General features: G+C 38.4%; 1 protein-coding gene across 13 annotated transcripts in view; it reads right to left on the bottom strand.

The window, feature by feature from the left end:
- The window catches only part of HS3ST5 (heparan sulfate-glucosamine 3-sulfotransferase 5), a 185,746-nt gene that overhangs the window by 68,900 nt on the left and 99,417 nt on the right, over positions 1–17,429 (bottom strand). The window contains exon 3 of one of the 13 annotated variants that reach the window (XM_065056707.1): positions 4,829–5,055. The exons of the other annotated variants lie outside the window; for them this stretch is intronic. The gene's annotated coding sequence lies outside the window, so the exon portion shown is untranslated. The remainder of the gene's footprint in view (positions 1–4,828; positions 5,056–17,429) is intronic. 13 annotated transcript variants of the gene reach the window in all.

The following is a 17,429-nucleotide window of genomic DNA, read 5'->3' on the forward strand; positions in this document are numbered from 1 at the left end:
CCTCCTCCCCTTATGAGGTCTCCTCCAAGCTGAACAAACCAAGTGACTTCAGCTGCTCCTCATATGGTTTCCTCTCCAAACCATTTACCAACTTCATAGCCCTCTTCTGGACACTCTACAGCATCTTGATATCTGTGTGTCCAGAGCTGCACACAGTGCTCCAGGTGAAGCTGCACCAGTGCAGAGCAGAATGGGACAATCACCTCCCTCACCCGGCTGGCAATGCTGTGCTTGACGCATCCCAGGACACAGGGGTGTCAGGCTTTTCTTGGCTGCCAGGGCACACTGTTGGAGAAGGACGTGACAGGTCCTTCTCCAAAAACAGTCTGTAGTGGCTCTCTGAAGGTGGGTTAAACCATCCGCTTTAGCAACCTTTAGGTGTATGTGGGGCTGGCAAAAGCAGAAGCATCCGTGTCTTGGGATTTTGGATGCTGACAGAGGCTGCAAGTCTTTCTAAGATAAATTCTCATTCTACCAGCTGAGGTCAGCACTTTGAGGATTTCCTGTTGGGCACAGGCAAGTGTGGCAGAACTGTCATGGGCAAAGACTTGCTTTGGTTAGGAATTTCAATGCTGGGCCCATAATTTGGTCAGAAATGCTATATGCAATCTGATATGTGTAATGAAATACAGAATTGTGCTCCTGGGACTGGTAGCATATGAAGCAGGAGCTGCCCAAGCAAAATGGAAGCAAACACCGATGACAGGGGTAGGTGCAAAAGCCCCAGCCCAGGGTTAGAGTCCTGCCTCATGCAATGGCCAGGTACCTCCATGACCCTGGGACTGAGAAACCAAAGCTAAGAAAAATGAGTTAATGAGACATGTACTGATAACCAATGTCTATCAGTTAGGTCTGAACTCACTAATAGCTTTAAAAAGTGTTGCTTTATTTCAGATCTGAAGGTTAGCTGTCCTAATTTTAGCGTTTTAAACAGTCTGCTGACTGTTGTGGCTACAGCAAAATAAAACTAGAGGCTGGTGGTTAATACACTCTCCTGCATAGAGGAAATTTTAAATTCCCTAAAGCCAAAGTACTTTGCTGTCTGTGCAAAAGCATAAAAATAAAATGTATCAAGAACTTTAAAAACTGAAATAACAACATCTACTGAAAGACTTTCAGCACCTCATAAGTGCAACATGAATATGGATGTCCTTTTTTTAAAAAACATTGGTGTGGAAGTCCCAACATCTACTTTCTGAAATTCATTCCAAATCCTTCATTGTTTCTAACTTTCATGACTGGGCTGATTTAACCCTGGGTGCCTATTATCCTTTGGCTCTTTTGGAAGTCTCAGCTATAATTAATATTTTGTATAGTAACAGCAAATGTGACTGTTTATCACTTTAAAAACACATGTAAATATTTACAGCCTAACATACCAAAATTGATTAATGATGTCAGGTAGCTAAGTTTACACACTTAAAGAAACCTGATATTAAATGCTGATTTAATACTCGGTGTTTTCTTTCTATGCATATCTAATGGAGCACTCACAGTGCGAATTACTGACTGCTTTTGAAAATGTAAACCCATATGTCTTTCAGTTCTCTGATTAATATACATAGAGGTAGCAGTATGCAATTCTTTTCAGAGTGGCTATTAAATCATTTTGAGGAAGTTATGAAGAAAAAAGAAAGAGACAACAAAACCAAATCAAACCAAATTCTGAACCTGGAAGAGTGTTTTAGAAGTAGTTATTACTTTCTTTATATGATTAGATTTATTCTGCTTTCAATAAAAACACCAAATAGAAAAGATAAAGAAACAGTCTTTCACGAAGACAAGTTTATTTTGGGGAATCATGGCATAACTTTTAACTACTGTATGACTACTATGTCTCTGTAATAATTATATAAATGAATCCTGCTTTATTTCATACTATATTCCCACAACGAATTGGTGTTTCCTCAAGTGCCATACACTTTCTATTTTTCTTAATACTTCCCAGTAGCAGCCTACTAACAGGCTCTTAAATAACTTATGCAAGGCTTTTTTTCTTTCCTTTTTTTTTTTTTTTTAATTAATCACCTATAAAACTGCATATTCTCTAGGTACTATGAGATGAGGATTGCCCCCATTTTGCATAAATTGCTTTTTTGTTATTATTACAAGGCTTATATGCTCAGCTCCTTGTTAACATGGCTCACAATAAAATCGAGTTTGCTCAGGTCACACTAGAGACTAACACTTGCCCAAAGGTATTTCTGTACTTATTGCCTTTTATCCCCTAGAAATCCTTCACACCAAGCTATAATACTGTTAAATTTGCATCCAGTTCACCTGGGTTTGCAATCAGGGGGCATTTCTAATGTAATTCCTTCTCTTGGTTTCACATTAGCTATAACTTTCTTTTACTAATTTATTTTGACTGACTGACAGCTCAGCAGCAGAGGAAAAAGAGGAAGTTTTTCTACATCCGTACGTCCATCCACCCATCCATCCATCCATCCATCCATCATGAACTGCCCATCACCTTCAGGCTTTTTTCCTTTTAGGTCTTGATGTAATTTTGGTTATAATTCCTGAACAATGACAAAGGTTGAAATGAAGCCACTGGCAGTGGTGAGGCTAGATATGACCCTGCTCTGAGGGGGACCTGCCTCCCTGGCTGTTTGGTGGAGGCTGGCAGTGGGATACAAGAGGCTGAGGTTTTCTTCCCAAACCTTGAGGTATCTCTGTGGTTTGCCCCTCACCATCAGAAGAAAAAATGCAGAATGTTACGTAAAATAAAGAAGGGTATAGATATTTCTCTACATATCACTGCAGACAAAACTGTGTTTCCTAATCTATTTTTCTGTTTCTTTCCAAACAAGATGGGCTGCAACTCTTGTAGAAATCAGGCCTGTTGATTTTACAGACTTGTTGCTTTGTTTTCTATTCAGTACCCTGGTTTAAACAACTATCCTTCAACCCTGAGGTAATTCTGTTACAGTGGAAATTCGGTCATGCTTTAATATAGAGTATATGCTTTTCTCCAACTTTCTTCTTATTTACAAAGTGCAATATATATAAAAAACCCCCATAAAATCCTAATTTTAATATGCACCACACTAAAATCCCTATCTCTCATCCTTGTTGGTACATGGGGTAAGCTCTAATCTCTTTCTGAAACAATATGTGCTAGAAGAAAAAAGTACAGTGAAGTGAGAAAAAAAAGATCTCGTTGCTCAAATAAGAAAGATATGTATATTCATATATTCACAAAGAAAATCAGCAATGTTTTTAAAATGAGAGAGTTCTGGAGATTTTCCAGCTTTCTTTTGGCACTATCACTAGAGGGTATTTCAAACTGCTGTCTCTTCATCACAAATGCAGAGTCACTATTAAGCAGCACACAGGAAGATAATCAGGCCAATGGGTCTTGCTTTGTTCACTGTATGATGATCAGATCATATGAAGGTAAACAATTGTAAAATCTAGTGATGATGTGAGGCAAATTTCCAGAAAGTAAATCAAACATGCATTTTACCACATTATCAGCTTAACCAGTATTGAGAAAACGCATCATGTTGACTGAAATCAACACATGAAATATAGCTTGGTAGTAACTGTATCAATTTCCTAATCAACACCACTTTCAGTTGACAGAACAATGCAGAAAACAGAGCACACACAGAACAGAATTCTGTAATATTGGTAAAGGAGGCATTCTGTGCTCAAATGAAGAGAAAGAAAAGAAAGGCAGACGAGTCTATAGATCATTTCACTCACACATTGCAAGTGTGAAAAGGATATCCAAGAATCATTTGCCACATGCTCTGAAGAACAACTTTAAAAAAGTTGTCATTTTTTTTGTCACATTCAAGAATTTTACAAGTATGAGAGAAAAATTTGAAATCGGACAGTGGTATGCGACAGATGGCCTGAATTTCACTTCATATCTCTAATAGGAATGATAGTTTCCATGAACAAAGACTTACTGTAATACAAGTTCTTTACAAATACCAATAAATACATATCTTAATAATGCCTATGCAAGATGAGAGTATTGCCAGTGTTCCCATAAGATGGGGCTATAGGGGTTTAAGATGAATTGTCAAAAGTGTCAGTTAACTTGAAAGTCAGCCTGAGAAGTCTGCAACTTGTCTCTATGCTGCTGGCTTCCATGAACTTCAGCTGCAGCTGGAAGTTCACCATTTCTATCAATCAGACTCCAACTATTACCTTTTGCTTAGCCAAATGGAGCGAACTGGGAGTAAAATGCACTTAGTGGACAGCAATGAAAACTTAAACTTTAGTCACCTGCCCACCATCACCAGTAAGTCTGTGGCAGAGGCCAGGAGAAACCCAAGGTAAAGACATAGGTCTTCTTTGGTGTAGAATTGAAGGAATTTAAGAGCTTTCCCTCCCCTGCTGTTACAACCATAATTACACTGCATTAATGCCCTCATCAAGAGTTTCAGTCTGCTTCAGCAGAAAGTCAGCAGACTTGTTTTAAACTACCCGCAGTGGATGCAAGTCAGTTGTGGAGGCAGAAACCTCCAGCTAAAGGGTAGTAATGAACATCTGGTGGGTAGTAACTGCTAAAATTGCCATACCTACTTTTAAAGCCTCAGGTGCTTTAATTTTTTCTTTCTGCATTTTTCTACTTTAGCTGTCATATAACTTCCATTTTTACCACATATGAGACAGGCATCCTACAGAGATTAGCATATTTTTCCTGCACATTGCTAGTTTGTTCTCAGTGAGCAGTCCCTTCTGTGCAGTGAAGAAAGCAGAGGTCTGAAAAAAATGGTGCGTAATCATGAACTAAAGACTATGCTATAATGCATACCCAAGGAGGGTAAATTAGTGTTGCATTAGGCTACCCTAGTGCCTGGGTGCTTACCTTGGCTACATTGCATAACAAAAACCTGTAATTTCTCCATACACCGTCGTTTTTCTTGGGACCGTAGGTAAGAATCGTGCCATAGTGTTCTCCCCTCTGCAAAGAAGTGCCAAGAGGTGCACTGGAGCACGCTGCTGCTGAGGAGCACCTGGACTCATTCCCCACATGCCATAAGTCTGTTCTCCTTGCTCTAAGCATGAAAGACTGTGCACTACTTTGTGGAGATCCTGCCAGGGAAGAAGAAACAAACACTTCACTATGTGGAACGAATGGTTTAACTAGAAATAAATGCTAAACTAAAAACCACTGGGTTTAGTTCTCAAGGGCTGTCATTCTGCTGTTGTCCTCTACATTTGCCGTCAGCAAGCCCTTGCTGCACTCTGCAGCAGTGCGCCTCTGGGCTTCATCACTTCTGTCATTTTTAAAATGTACCCTTTTCACCCTCCCCTGCTCATAACGCCCCAGATTTTATTCCCTGTAAAAGCTTGTTTGTGTGCTCTCCCAACATTCATCTCTGTTCAAAATGATTCTTCACGATCTATAGTAAATAATAGAAGGAAGAATTCCCCGTAAGTAGATGCCCATTCTATTTATGCTTTCATATAATTCAATCACAGTCCTTTTATGCCTTGAAACCTGAAAAATCCACTTCAATAACACATCTGTAGGGTTACAGGAGTACATCTGAAAGTGCCAATTCACTTTTATTTGCACACCATACTGGAGAAGCAAAAGGCCAGAGGCAATAGAACGAGGAAGACTGAAATGTTGTTTGCAGTTCAGTCTGCTCTTGTCTTTTCAAAAGGCTAAAATTATTATTATTCTCGCACACAGCAGCCCTGTGGATTTGTTTGTGTCTTGAATTGTGAGCTTCCTATTTATGGCTTTCCCCCGGTTTTGTCATTTGCCTTGCTCACAGAGTCTGACTGTGAAAGCTGGAACATGCTTCCTCTGTGGAGCAATGCAAGAGTTGCTAAATATTATGAACATGTTCCCACAACGCATCTGGCAGTGCACTACACTACATAAGCTTGTTACCTCTTTGTATGGGGGAGGCCCTGAGGAAATTGTCATAAAAATGCCAAAAGAATATCTGCTCATGACATCTGGAAAAAAAAATCCTCTCCTGAAAGTGGGACAACTGAGAAACATGCTGAATGGAATCAAGTCTTCATACAATAAGCTATTCCAGCACTGGTGTGTTAATAAAACCATCAGATATCACAGGACAGAAGATAACATTGTGGGGAGGGTAAAGCGAGCAATGGATGAGTTGGAATGACTTGTGTTTGCAAGCCCCATTCCCTGTTAGCGGTGTACTTACTCATACAGGGTTTATCTTATGTATTCTTTGTTATTTTCATTCATTTAAACTTGGAGGCTGTAAACACATTTGTTATGAACATAATAAAATTACACAAACTCCATGTGAAGCCCCTGAAATCTTGCTACAGGGCTATTCATCACCTTCTCGTTCTCATCACAAAGGCACTGCAACATTTGTTATTATTAGATAACACAAGAAAGAGAGGAAAACAGGGGAAAATAAAAGAGACAACACAGAATGAAGTTGGGAAAATGGACAAAAGGCAAAAGAGACATTGTGGTGGTGCTGGAGGACGATGAAGAAAGAGACGAGAGACAGGCATGACAGAGCGATGAGACTCAATTCAGCAACAGGCTTCCTTTATAAAAATATGTTTCCTCTTGCCTCACTACTTTTCCTATTGTAATAAGATGAGGCTTTCGAGTAATTTTAAATAGTGCAGTGGCAGTGATTATCAGAACAGTCTCATGAGTACTTTTAGCCAAATAGTCTTTAGAAGTTCCGAAGTCCATTTTGTCAATTCAATGGGAATTTTAATTGACTATTAAAATACAGCATTACACAATAAAGACATTACTGTGCTGCTGTAGAAATAACAGCAAATGTGCCATCAACAGAAAAGACGATTCTCTTCTGTGGGTTTATCGGAACTGCTACAACAGCATAAATAGCCTGGAGCAGCAGTAATTGAGGATAGAGAAGAGCTTTCCAAATATGCTGTTTCTCCAAACACAAGCAAAACAAAGCAAAAGTCCAATAATTAGAGCATTAATTTTACATGATTGGGTAATTTCTCTCTTCCCATTACTGCATATGTAATAGGCCATCTTTTTCTGTATGACATAGGATGGCAGGCTGCGCATCTATACAACAAAGGGTAAAAATTATGTGACTAAGAGAAACTGCTGTATGATGACACTGTACAGAACCTTCGAGCATATTTGCTCTCTTTCTGATTTCCAGAACAAATGTCCCAGTAACTGCATCGATGTAAGACTTTTTGTGCCCTCAGCTCCTCAAGCTCACAAGGAAGCGCTCAACCTCAGTTTCAACATAGCCCTGTGTCAGTCAACACTTCCTTCTACAGCAGGCTCTTCCAAACAACACTACAGGCAGGAACGTGCCTCTCCATTCCCTATGAGCTCTCTCACATGCACAGCACAGGGAGATGTGACAGTCTGCCAAGCATCATGTCAGCAACAGTCTGTACCAAAATCAGCTCACAGCTGAGGCCAGCAAAGCTTTCCATGGCTCTGCCATCCTCAGTGAAAGGTTTATACCGCAGTCTGAACCAGAGTAAGTTGTAAACAAAAAACTTGCATTTTGAAGAAATAATGTGTTCACAGGCAAGTGCATATTACAAAACAACATTAATCATCTGGAATTTTTTTTCTGGAAATCACGTAAACAAAACTGCTGCATTTGTACTGAAGTTGTGTAAAGACGCAAGTGACCTTCCATTTAATCGTGAGTTTGCTCATTAGGCAGCTAACAATTGATGAGAAAGCATGGCAGGGTCTGTCGATGAGCAGCATAAAGACTATACACAGACCAAGAGCAGAAGGAATATTGCATACTGCTGCTGGTCTCAAAGGGCTTTATTAAAAACAAAAGCATATAAAGTAGTTCCTGAACAGGATGATTTTTAATTGTGTCCTCTTGGGAACTCTACAAGGCAGGCTTTCTTGCCTCGCTTGTAGTCCTAGAGGGACCTAACAAGCTCTCGACAGATTCTCTTTGGTCTAAGATGAGTTACTGCTGAGTTTCTGGACTCTAGTTAAGTCTTAGTGACAATTATGTTTAGATGTCTTTGAAACAACTGCAATTTTATTGACATCTTTTTTACACAAAAATAGAAGAATTAAACAAATACATAAAGGGTTCGGCGTGACAGCTTCTTTTACTTTACTAGTGCAAGTCTCTGAGAACACAAAACCAGTGTAAAAATAACAAATAGTGGCCATTAAAACAAAAATACTTGCAATGTGCCCGAGTGTAGCTGGACTGGTGACCAGTCTGATTTTCCTTACAATGCTCAGGAAGGCAGGCTACTCATTTTCTTTGGCCTTTGTATGGTTCAAGGCTTCTGGAGCCAGACCCAGAACAGGCAGCTGGGCACAGCACTGCAATGCCATGCTTTGTACCCCTTCATTGTCTACACACTGTGTTCTGCATACAACATATAGGCAATGCATGAGGAAGGCTGGGAAGAGGAAAATCCATAATAACTGGGTTAGCTGAGTAACACAGGAAAAAAACAACAAACGCTGTAGGAGAAACCCTCTGCAGCTAACCAAGCTAAGCAATAGTAAGCACCAATGGAAAGGACATGGCTTAAATTTTGATCCTGCCTCTGTGTAATTCCAGACTTTTTTCCTGGGCTAGCAGGGGGTGCTTCCCTCCCATTTGGATTTGCAGACTAACATCTGTAGCAAGATCAATTATTTATCACAAAAGATAACCAGAGGAGGAAGAGCAGAGCCCTCTTCTACCATCCCTGGCTTATTTCACAGCTTTATAGCTAGTGCCAGACACAAAACATGCACCAGACAAGCAAGACTCTTTCTCTGATGATTAGGCACCCACTTGGAAAGAGGCAAACCAGGTTCCAGTGACTACTTGGCAGAAAATGGGGCAAAGCACTCCAGCAGGAAGGCCTGGCAGCCTTCAGTTTATGTTGCTGAAATCTCTATGCCAAGAGGTCTCAGTGTGACAGCCTGTAAGTGGCTGGCTTCTACCAAAACCAGGGGAGCTGAACTCAAAGGCTCTGGCTGAGGATCTGTCCCCTGAATTACTTACGTTTGCTGTGATACTGTAATGATATGATACGTTCCCCCACCATCCCATTGCCCTACATTGATCTCTCAGATGTTGTGAAAGACGATGAAAGTAGCAAGATGAAAGAAAAAGGAAAAGCTCAAAACAAGCTTACATTAAATATTCATAACTGGTAGTAATTACGAACATAAAATAAGAAATAAAGCCATAGTGATTATACCATGTCCAAATCATCTATCTGCAGCTCCCTCCAGGAATTTTTCTCCACAGATTTCTATTGCTGGAGTTTGAAAGTGAGCCAGCCTTTTTGGCCTGTATCTTTGGTCAGATTTTGCTACTTTATTTATTCATATCTAATATATAAACATAGGCTAGTATGATGAAGGCTTTATGCATTATTTCCATTTCTACTCTCCACTAAAACTTACAATACTCCATCTTCAGTAAAAACAAGATAGCATCTCAACTGTTCAGAACTTTTACATTTCAACAGCTAAACTGTCACATCAGATGTTAAATGTCTTCTTTTGTGCTTCCATAGGAGGAACTGACTTCTAGTGTATTTTTCATGCTTATTGATTAAGTTTTTGATATTTTTTCTGCTTATTATGATCACTCAAGTGATTCTAATGGGTCATCGTTAAGTCTGCTAAACAGAATCTTAGAAAAATATAAACTTTATCTGAAGGCTTCTTACACATGTAAAGCTTATATCTATCTCATGTAAAAAGTGATTTACACATTGACTTTCTGGGAATTACCATTTTTTCAACTACACAAAATTGCATGTTTCTTCCATTTTATCTGTGTTTCTGTGCTGTAAAAGCTGGTGCTGCTTAACTGATGTTAAATATCAATGTATGTAGGAGAATCATGAAATATGTCCAGGATATTCTTACAGGTTAAGATATGCAGAACTACTGGATATAAATCTCATGTCAGTGCTAGAAAACAAGGTGTTCAGTCAGATCAGGATGAAAAAGTTTGTTGAGCTCCAATATTAGGTGCCTGAGCCATAATAGTCCTCTCAAATTACAGAAAATCACAAATAATTCACCCTGTTACTACTTTGAATCACTTTTATGTTCCCATGAAGAAGCCTCCCTCTCTGATATGAAACATCAGTTCATAGAAAAAAGCATGAATTCCAATTCCATGGTGAACTTGTCAGATTTTGCCATCTGAGCACTCCACTCAGCTTTGGAGACCACAGTAGCCTTGTTAGGTTTCTAAGGCACCCTAATTACGCACATTTGAGATTGCAGAATGCTTTAATTTGAGCCAGCGCACAATCAGATGCTGTGCTTTCACAAGTATTCAGAAACATCATCTGCCAGGATCAAGAGTAATTGAACTGATATCTACTGGGTTTTATCTGCAGCTTTGCTGCATAATTTTTCATTTTCTTTAGAAGGCTTCAGCACAAAGAGAGAACACGCTTAGAGTCCCACAGAGGTGTTTTGACATTAGGCTTAATAAAGCATGAAGAACTCATTAATAAATAATGTTCTGCTAGGTTAACAAATAAAGCTGAATGCATTCGTGAGACCCAAAAGTAAATCTCATTGTACATGCAGCCAAATAACTTGTTAAAATGGTTGCAATAGTCCCATTTCTTCAGTGTGTTTGGCACAGCCCAACACAACATTGCACAAATAAAAAACACTGCTGCATATATGCATGCACCTTCAATTATACTGTTACCTGTCAATTTTTATTTGCACTCTGTGGGCTTGAGGGGTTTGTAAACAAGCATTCATGACAGCGACAAAGAGATATTTATATATCGTTAAGCTTTGCTGAGAGAGCACTGCTGTCTGGAGTTTCAAAGGAAAAGACCTCTTGTATTCATTAAGTTATGCATCATTCCATTCCCATGTCAAAGCTACAAGCTTGATGCATTTTGCTGCAGACACATTTGAGTTACAGCTTTGAAAGCTGTTTCAATATTTCCATATGTTCTTATTTTCCAAGGTTAAACATTCTTGTGAGTTTTGAATCAAGGTCTGAGGAGAATTTCCAGCTGCCTGTGGTCAATGACGAAACTCCCATCAGCTTCAGCTACATCATGATTTTCTGTAGAATCCTGACTAGGATTGTGGCAACATTGGGGTCTGGATTCACCCTTCATCGTGATTAACCTCTCAGTTAAGTGCCTACCTTGGAGCTGAAGTCACCTTAAACTTTCCCTATAATCAATGCCAAGAGATGAACTTTTCCAGAATGTGATTCAGATCTGGGCTGCTGATTGCGGAATCAGCTTAAAATGAGCAAGTTCTCAATTTAGAGACTTCTGCTACGTGCTTATGCTTCTAGGCAAGAAAACTCAGTCCCTTCAATGAGGCCAAGGAACAGATTGTACAAGTTTGGGCCTGTGAGATCTATGCAGTTTGTCAGGTTTAAAAAAAAAGGGGGGGAATTTTTTTCTTATTTTATTTTTAGCTTATATTTGAGATATAGTCATATTCTAAATAAAGGAGTATTCAGAAACAGGGACAAAGAATCCAAAGGCATGTCTTCAAATCTCCACCACAGATTCTATAAGCAGAGAAATGCTACACTGTCCACTGTCATTGGTAAATAATGCAACTGTCTGGGAATGAATACTGATAAAAAAAAAATGTATTTAATGCCATCTATTTACTGAAAAAACAAATTTCAGCATATTTAGAGTGCTTATAAAAATGAGATTATTTTTCACAGCTGACTGAGCTGCCAGGTTCCAAGAGTTACTGTGGATAAGAGGATTGGATGAAGCTATAATATCGTACAAAAATGACTTAAAAAAACCCAAACAAACAAAAAAAAAACCCTGAAACCTGGAAAGATGAGTGTGCCCCATCTAAACAGCTATTTCTTTCATCAAATATATCAGAGATTTTAAGAGATGATGTTAAGAAAATAAACTTCATATCCATTTCCAACATGAAATTAAAAAGAACTGAACCTTTTTATCTGAACCACAAATGGGGTGATTTTCATGTGAGGTTTTGAATTTTGCAAAATAGGACAAAAATAGAAAAACTTTTTTTTTTTTTTTTTTTAAACATCCATATTTTCAAGCTTTTCAGGCATCTGAAATGTTAAATAAGCATCTGTGATATGGGACAGTAAGTAGAGGTGGATAAAGTCCATGGCCCTGTAATTTTCTATGTTTTTCTTCCATTTACCATCAAATATTATTTCTATAGATGATAACATAAGAATACAAATGCATAAGCATAAGTAATTGAAAATTGAAACAGTGAAGTATTTTAGTGAGTACACTCTCCATATGTTATCCTATGGCTTCATGCTCTCAGCTGGCTTGGTGTTGGGAAGCAGACTTGGTGTTGATTACCTCTGAAAATATATAAGGATATTGACTTTTGTTGTTAAGGACATGACTAAGAAATAACCTAGTGTTACATGACACTGGACAGCAAAATTACATCAGAAAGGTCTATCCATTGTATGCATTTGCATAGTTTTAGAACACTATATTTACAAGATGTTAAAAAAACCAAATATCCAGTGTTTGTTTATGATAAGCCTTATGACTGTATGAGGGCACAGCTGACACTTTCAAACAGGCTGCAACAGATATACACATAGCAATATGTGTATATTACCATGTGATGTAATCACACAATATATATAGCTCTAAAAGGAAGTGCTTAGTGCAAAGAAAATGCTGTTGTTAGCTCATTTCAATGCACATTGACCCTCAAGGACAAAAAATACAGAGAATGGTATTTGTGCCACACGGTATAAGTCAGCTAGAACAATCAACCGAAAACAATAAGGAAAAGAAAGCTATTTTAGTATCTTTTTTTTCCTTTTGCATTACTGATTTAAAAATAAAATTGTGATTAAATTTTTTGTAAACAATGTGAACATAGTTTTGGTATATTTGAAATATTAAAAGGTACTTGAAGCACTATGCAATAGCTGTTAAAGCAGTGATCACTCTGTTAGGCCTGTTAAGACAGCAGCTTTCTTCACCTCAGTCAAGATATTAATAAAGGAGGGAAAATGCCACCCTCTATCAGAATTATGAGGAAGGACACAGACAGCATTTGGCATCGTTTAATAAACTGATCTTGCAGCTGAGTTTGGACTTCTATTTTAGGGAAGGAAGGAGGATTTGGGCTTTAAAGTAAGAGTTAAAAATCTAGAAAAAAACACCAACCAAACCAACAAGCATAAATTACCCAAAGAACACAGTATTTTTAAGGCCATTTTTCCAGTGAGTTTCCTCACAGATCAAAGCACATCAGCTCTCATTATACCCCCCTCGAGTGCAAAACGTTCACACCTCAGCTTCAGGTTTGCAAAGACTTCAAGAGGCAGAGGACAACTAGGAATATGTTTCAGGGTGTTCACTGCCCCTGGCTCAGCTGCAACTCCCTGCAGTGACAGGGTGTTTTTGGGAGTGGATCGGTTGGCCGTTACTTCCTCAGAGGAGCTGAGTTACACAAATGGTCTAGGAAAAGACATTCCCAGATTTCTGGAGGAGTCCCCTGTGCCATTTTAGCTGGTTGGACTTCAGTCAGGATTTATGATTATACCTTATGATACGAGTACTGAAACGGGAGAAATGTTGCATTGTTTCCATGCCTTCTCTAACAAGCTCTGTCTTTTAAGTACCCCTCTAGGAATATACACACAATTTAGAAAAACAAATGCTTTATTCATGATAGCAATAAGTACAGCATGGCTGTACACATATCAATTGAATAGTAGTTTTGCATTTTTTATTTTATTCCTCCCAATAACTACATGTTCCTACAAGTGCCTTACAAATATGCACTGAGTTTTCTACACAGCTTTTAATGGAGAACATTTAAATGGTTTTCATAAAGTGAATGAAGCTGTGATAAACAACACAGCTGGTAAGCCAGTGAAGAGACTACAAGGAAGGAATTACCGGGAGGAAAATGTTCTAGGAATGTATTTTCCCTATGAGATTAGTGGTCCAGTTCATATATGCAAAATATATATAGAAAACTATTCGAGTACTGTCTGAAAATACCTTTGCTTTTGAGACAGAAATTTCTTTGACAAGTATCTACCAAAAATCAAAACCATGCAATGACCAGTAAGAAATGCAAAAAGCTGAAGACCTGTATTATTGTTCTACACTTGCTTACTCCTGAATGTGAACTGGAGGAAACACAAGAGAAATATTTAGAGGAGTATGTCTTGCTTGGGTCATGTTGTGACCTCAGAAAATCCGGGGGAATAAACTGCAGGTGACCACTTACACCAACGAAATCCTTATGACTGAAACTTCAGGCTAATTTTTTTCTGCTTCCTATTGGGTAAAGCAAAGATAATGCTGCAAGGGAGGGGGCTCAACATTTTGACAGTGAATGCTAACAGTTTTACAGTTATTTATCCTTCATAAAGATGCTTGTAACTTTACATTAATGTTTGGGACCAGGATTGAAGACTTGTTCCATCCAGAAATTGGCATCCAGCTTCCCCAAGAGTATTGTGTGTAGCCTCTCCAATTGTGTGTTTTCATGGGACATTGCTTGTAGCTTTCTCGTATGCTTTCACCTCTGCCCACCGGTTGTTCGTTCGTATAGGCTAATACTGTTGTGCCCTGACACTTCACAGATGAGTGATATTTGTATGACTTCCCAGAGTTTAAATCACCTGTCACCTTTCTCCTGCCAAGACCAGAAGTCTTAATTTTAGCAGATGTACAGATCTTCTGAAAGTCAAATTATTTGTTGCAATGTGTACAGATCTTAAAATCTCACTGCATAACCAGAAGAGATTCATTACACCCCTTTGTTCACAAGGTTTTTTATGGTTTCTTGTAGAAGCTGTCCATTTGTGGAAAATTAAAAAGTAAACATGGATATCAAGAGAACCAAAACGACTGTGCCTTTGAGAGCAAGATTAATGCTTCCTATCCAAATGCAAATAGGAGCCTCAGAAATACTGCAGTTTAGGAGTAATGTTCTCTTATTGTGAAGAGTGAAACAGCCCTGGATACAATGAGCTAGATCAACTTCTTAAAATGTATGCAGAGATCTCTGCAGCTAGGAAGAATGGAAGAGTTTTCTAGACTCTGGTATTTTTGCTGCCTCATTTTCTAAGCTCAATGAATAGCTAAGAAAGACTGAAAAAAACTGTGTGGCAGGTGCTTTTAATTGGAGTGTGAAGAGCTCTTGGTTCATTCTCTGGGGCCACAGCTGAGCAACATGCTTATCCCCACCTTTTTCCAAGGATGTGAACACCCTCATTGCAAACAAATACTCAAAGGCATGCATCTAGGAATCTTGCTCAACTGGTTGTCTCGATCATTTCTGTCTTTCAACCAGTATTGTTTGGATCTCACCCAAGTTCAATCCCAGCCAGATGCTCTTCTCCAGGAGCCACTTTCCTCTAGGCAGTGTAACATCTTTGTGATGGCTCTGGTTACATCTGTGGAAAATGAGATATACACTTGGGTGTCATCTGCAAAGCCTGTAGCAGCTTAGCCCCTCTCTGAATAGTTTTCTGGAAGTAATGGAAAGGGATGTAGGGAGAGGATTTATAGCCTTATGGTCAGAATGCAGGTGCAGGATAGTGGGGAGAAAAATACCCTATCAAACAAACAAACAACAAAACCCAAACAAACAAACAATTTTGCCAGTGTTGTTTTGGAGTCTTATTGAAACCATGTTTTGTGTCTGAAAAGTATACAAGATTGAGATATATTCACTTAGCATTTAAAGGAAGAAAAGAGAGAAATAATTCCTTATCCACGTCTGAAATTAGAAAGTCCTTGTTAATCAATACAGCCACAGGAAGCTGAACTAATAATGCTAGCAAATGGAAATGTGGTGTATAATATAAAACTCTCTGGATAAAACAGATAGAATAAAGACTATTGTTCCTTACTGCGATATATTTTGGCCACATTTAATTTTACAGTGCAGAAGACATTACTGAAAGAACAGCTTTATTTGACAATTTTCTTGTTTGGTAGAACTGATGTATTAAAAAACATGATGCACTAAGTTTACATTTTTCTAGACTTATTATTTCTTACTCCAATCTCTCTTTCCTCATTCTTAACCTCTTTAAAAAGAAATGATATAAAATAGGACTTATTTTTGACAGCTTTAGTCAGAAAACCTTACTTTCTCTGACGATTTTCATGCTCTACAAGCTTTGCCATCATAAACCACTTTGCATGTATTAAGAAGGAGTATTATATTAGATGAGGCAATTTAAGTGTATCCCATTTCACTTGGTGAACCTAAGCAGCTTTGCATTATAACTAAGTTGAGCTAATGAGAATATGCTTGAAGTGTGTATTACCTGGAACTGAAGTTAGCTAGTCATTCAATACTGAAACCTGTGAGTTTGCAAAACGATGGCAGAAATCCTGCTGTGAGGCAGATAGGAAAATTATTATAATCTGCATTCCTGAATTGAATGAGTATTTTGCTCAGCAGAGGCCTCTTGACTGCAAATAGTCTGAAATTACATCCTGCTGTTCAAAATGCTTTTTTTTTTCAAAATGAGAAAAAATCCCCACTTTTTTTTTTTTTTTAAATCAAATATTCTTTTAGATCTTATGTGAGTAAAATTATTGAGAAAGGGAAAGTCATATATCCTTCACTTCCACTTGTAAAAGTTGTTTGCTATTCATATTTTTTGTATCAGGGCAAAGTGTCTAAAATTCATGGTTTTATACTTTTACCTTAATTATTTATTTATTAGATTGATAGAGCTTATAATCTTAACTCCCTCATCATATTATTATTGAAAATAATCCATGTTTACAAGTTTCTTATTGTGTACTAAAGAAAATGGTAATATTTCATCAGAATCAGCTAATAGATGTGATGCTTAACATACCAGTAAGCTAAAATTTGTATGTAAAGTACCCAGAAAAGACTATACAACATGAGCAAAACACCATAAACTAGCAAGCAGATACAAGAGCACCATGGAAAACACAACTTCATTCATGGAAATTCTTTATCTCATTAAAGCTAGAAATTTTACCAAAAAAGAAAAAGACCTGGGGATAAGTATTGGAAATGACCAGAGTTGTTTGAATAAACATGTTCTCCTGTGTAAAAACAGCAAGTACTGCACCCTGTTTGAGAGTCTAAAATGGAAGAGAGGGTGTCGTGGCTTATCCTCCTCCAATTCTCTGTCTAAGTAGTGACCAGTGAAAAGGTTAAAGTAAGATGATGGAACAACTTGTACAGACATCAGTGCATCACAGGTAGAGTCAGAGGACACCTCAACTTCGCAACACTCGGCTGCGGGCATGTTTGTATGTTAGACTAACTGGGGCTAACTCTTGTTTCCAGAGTGTGGGTCACCCAGTCTCTCCACCCCAAAACAAAGTGGCCATATTCTTAGTTCTTCCTGGAAACTTTCTCTTTTCCATGCTGGTCCCTGAACTCTAACCTGGCATTGTGTGAGATTGTGGGGCAAAACCATGCTAGGGAACATGTGAACAGAGGGGATGGATGAATAGAAGACAGAGATCAAACT

This window comes from Columba livia, chromosome 3 (assembly GCF_036013475.1).
Source record: "Columba livia isolate bColLiv1 breed racing homer chromosome 3, bColLiv1.pat.W.v2, whole genome shotgun sequence".
Lineage (NCBI taxonomy): Eukaryota > Metazoa > Chordata > Aves > Columbiformes > Columbidae > Columba > Columba livia.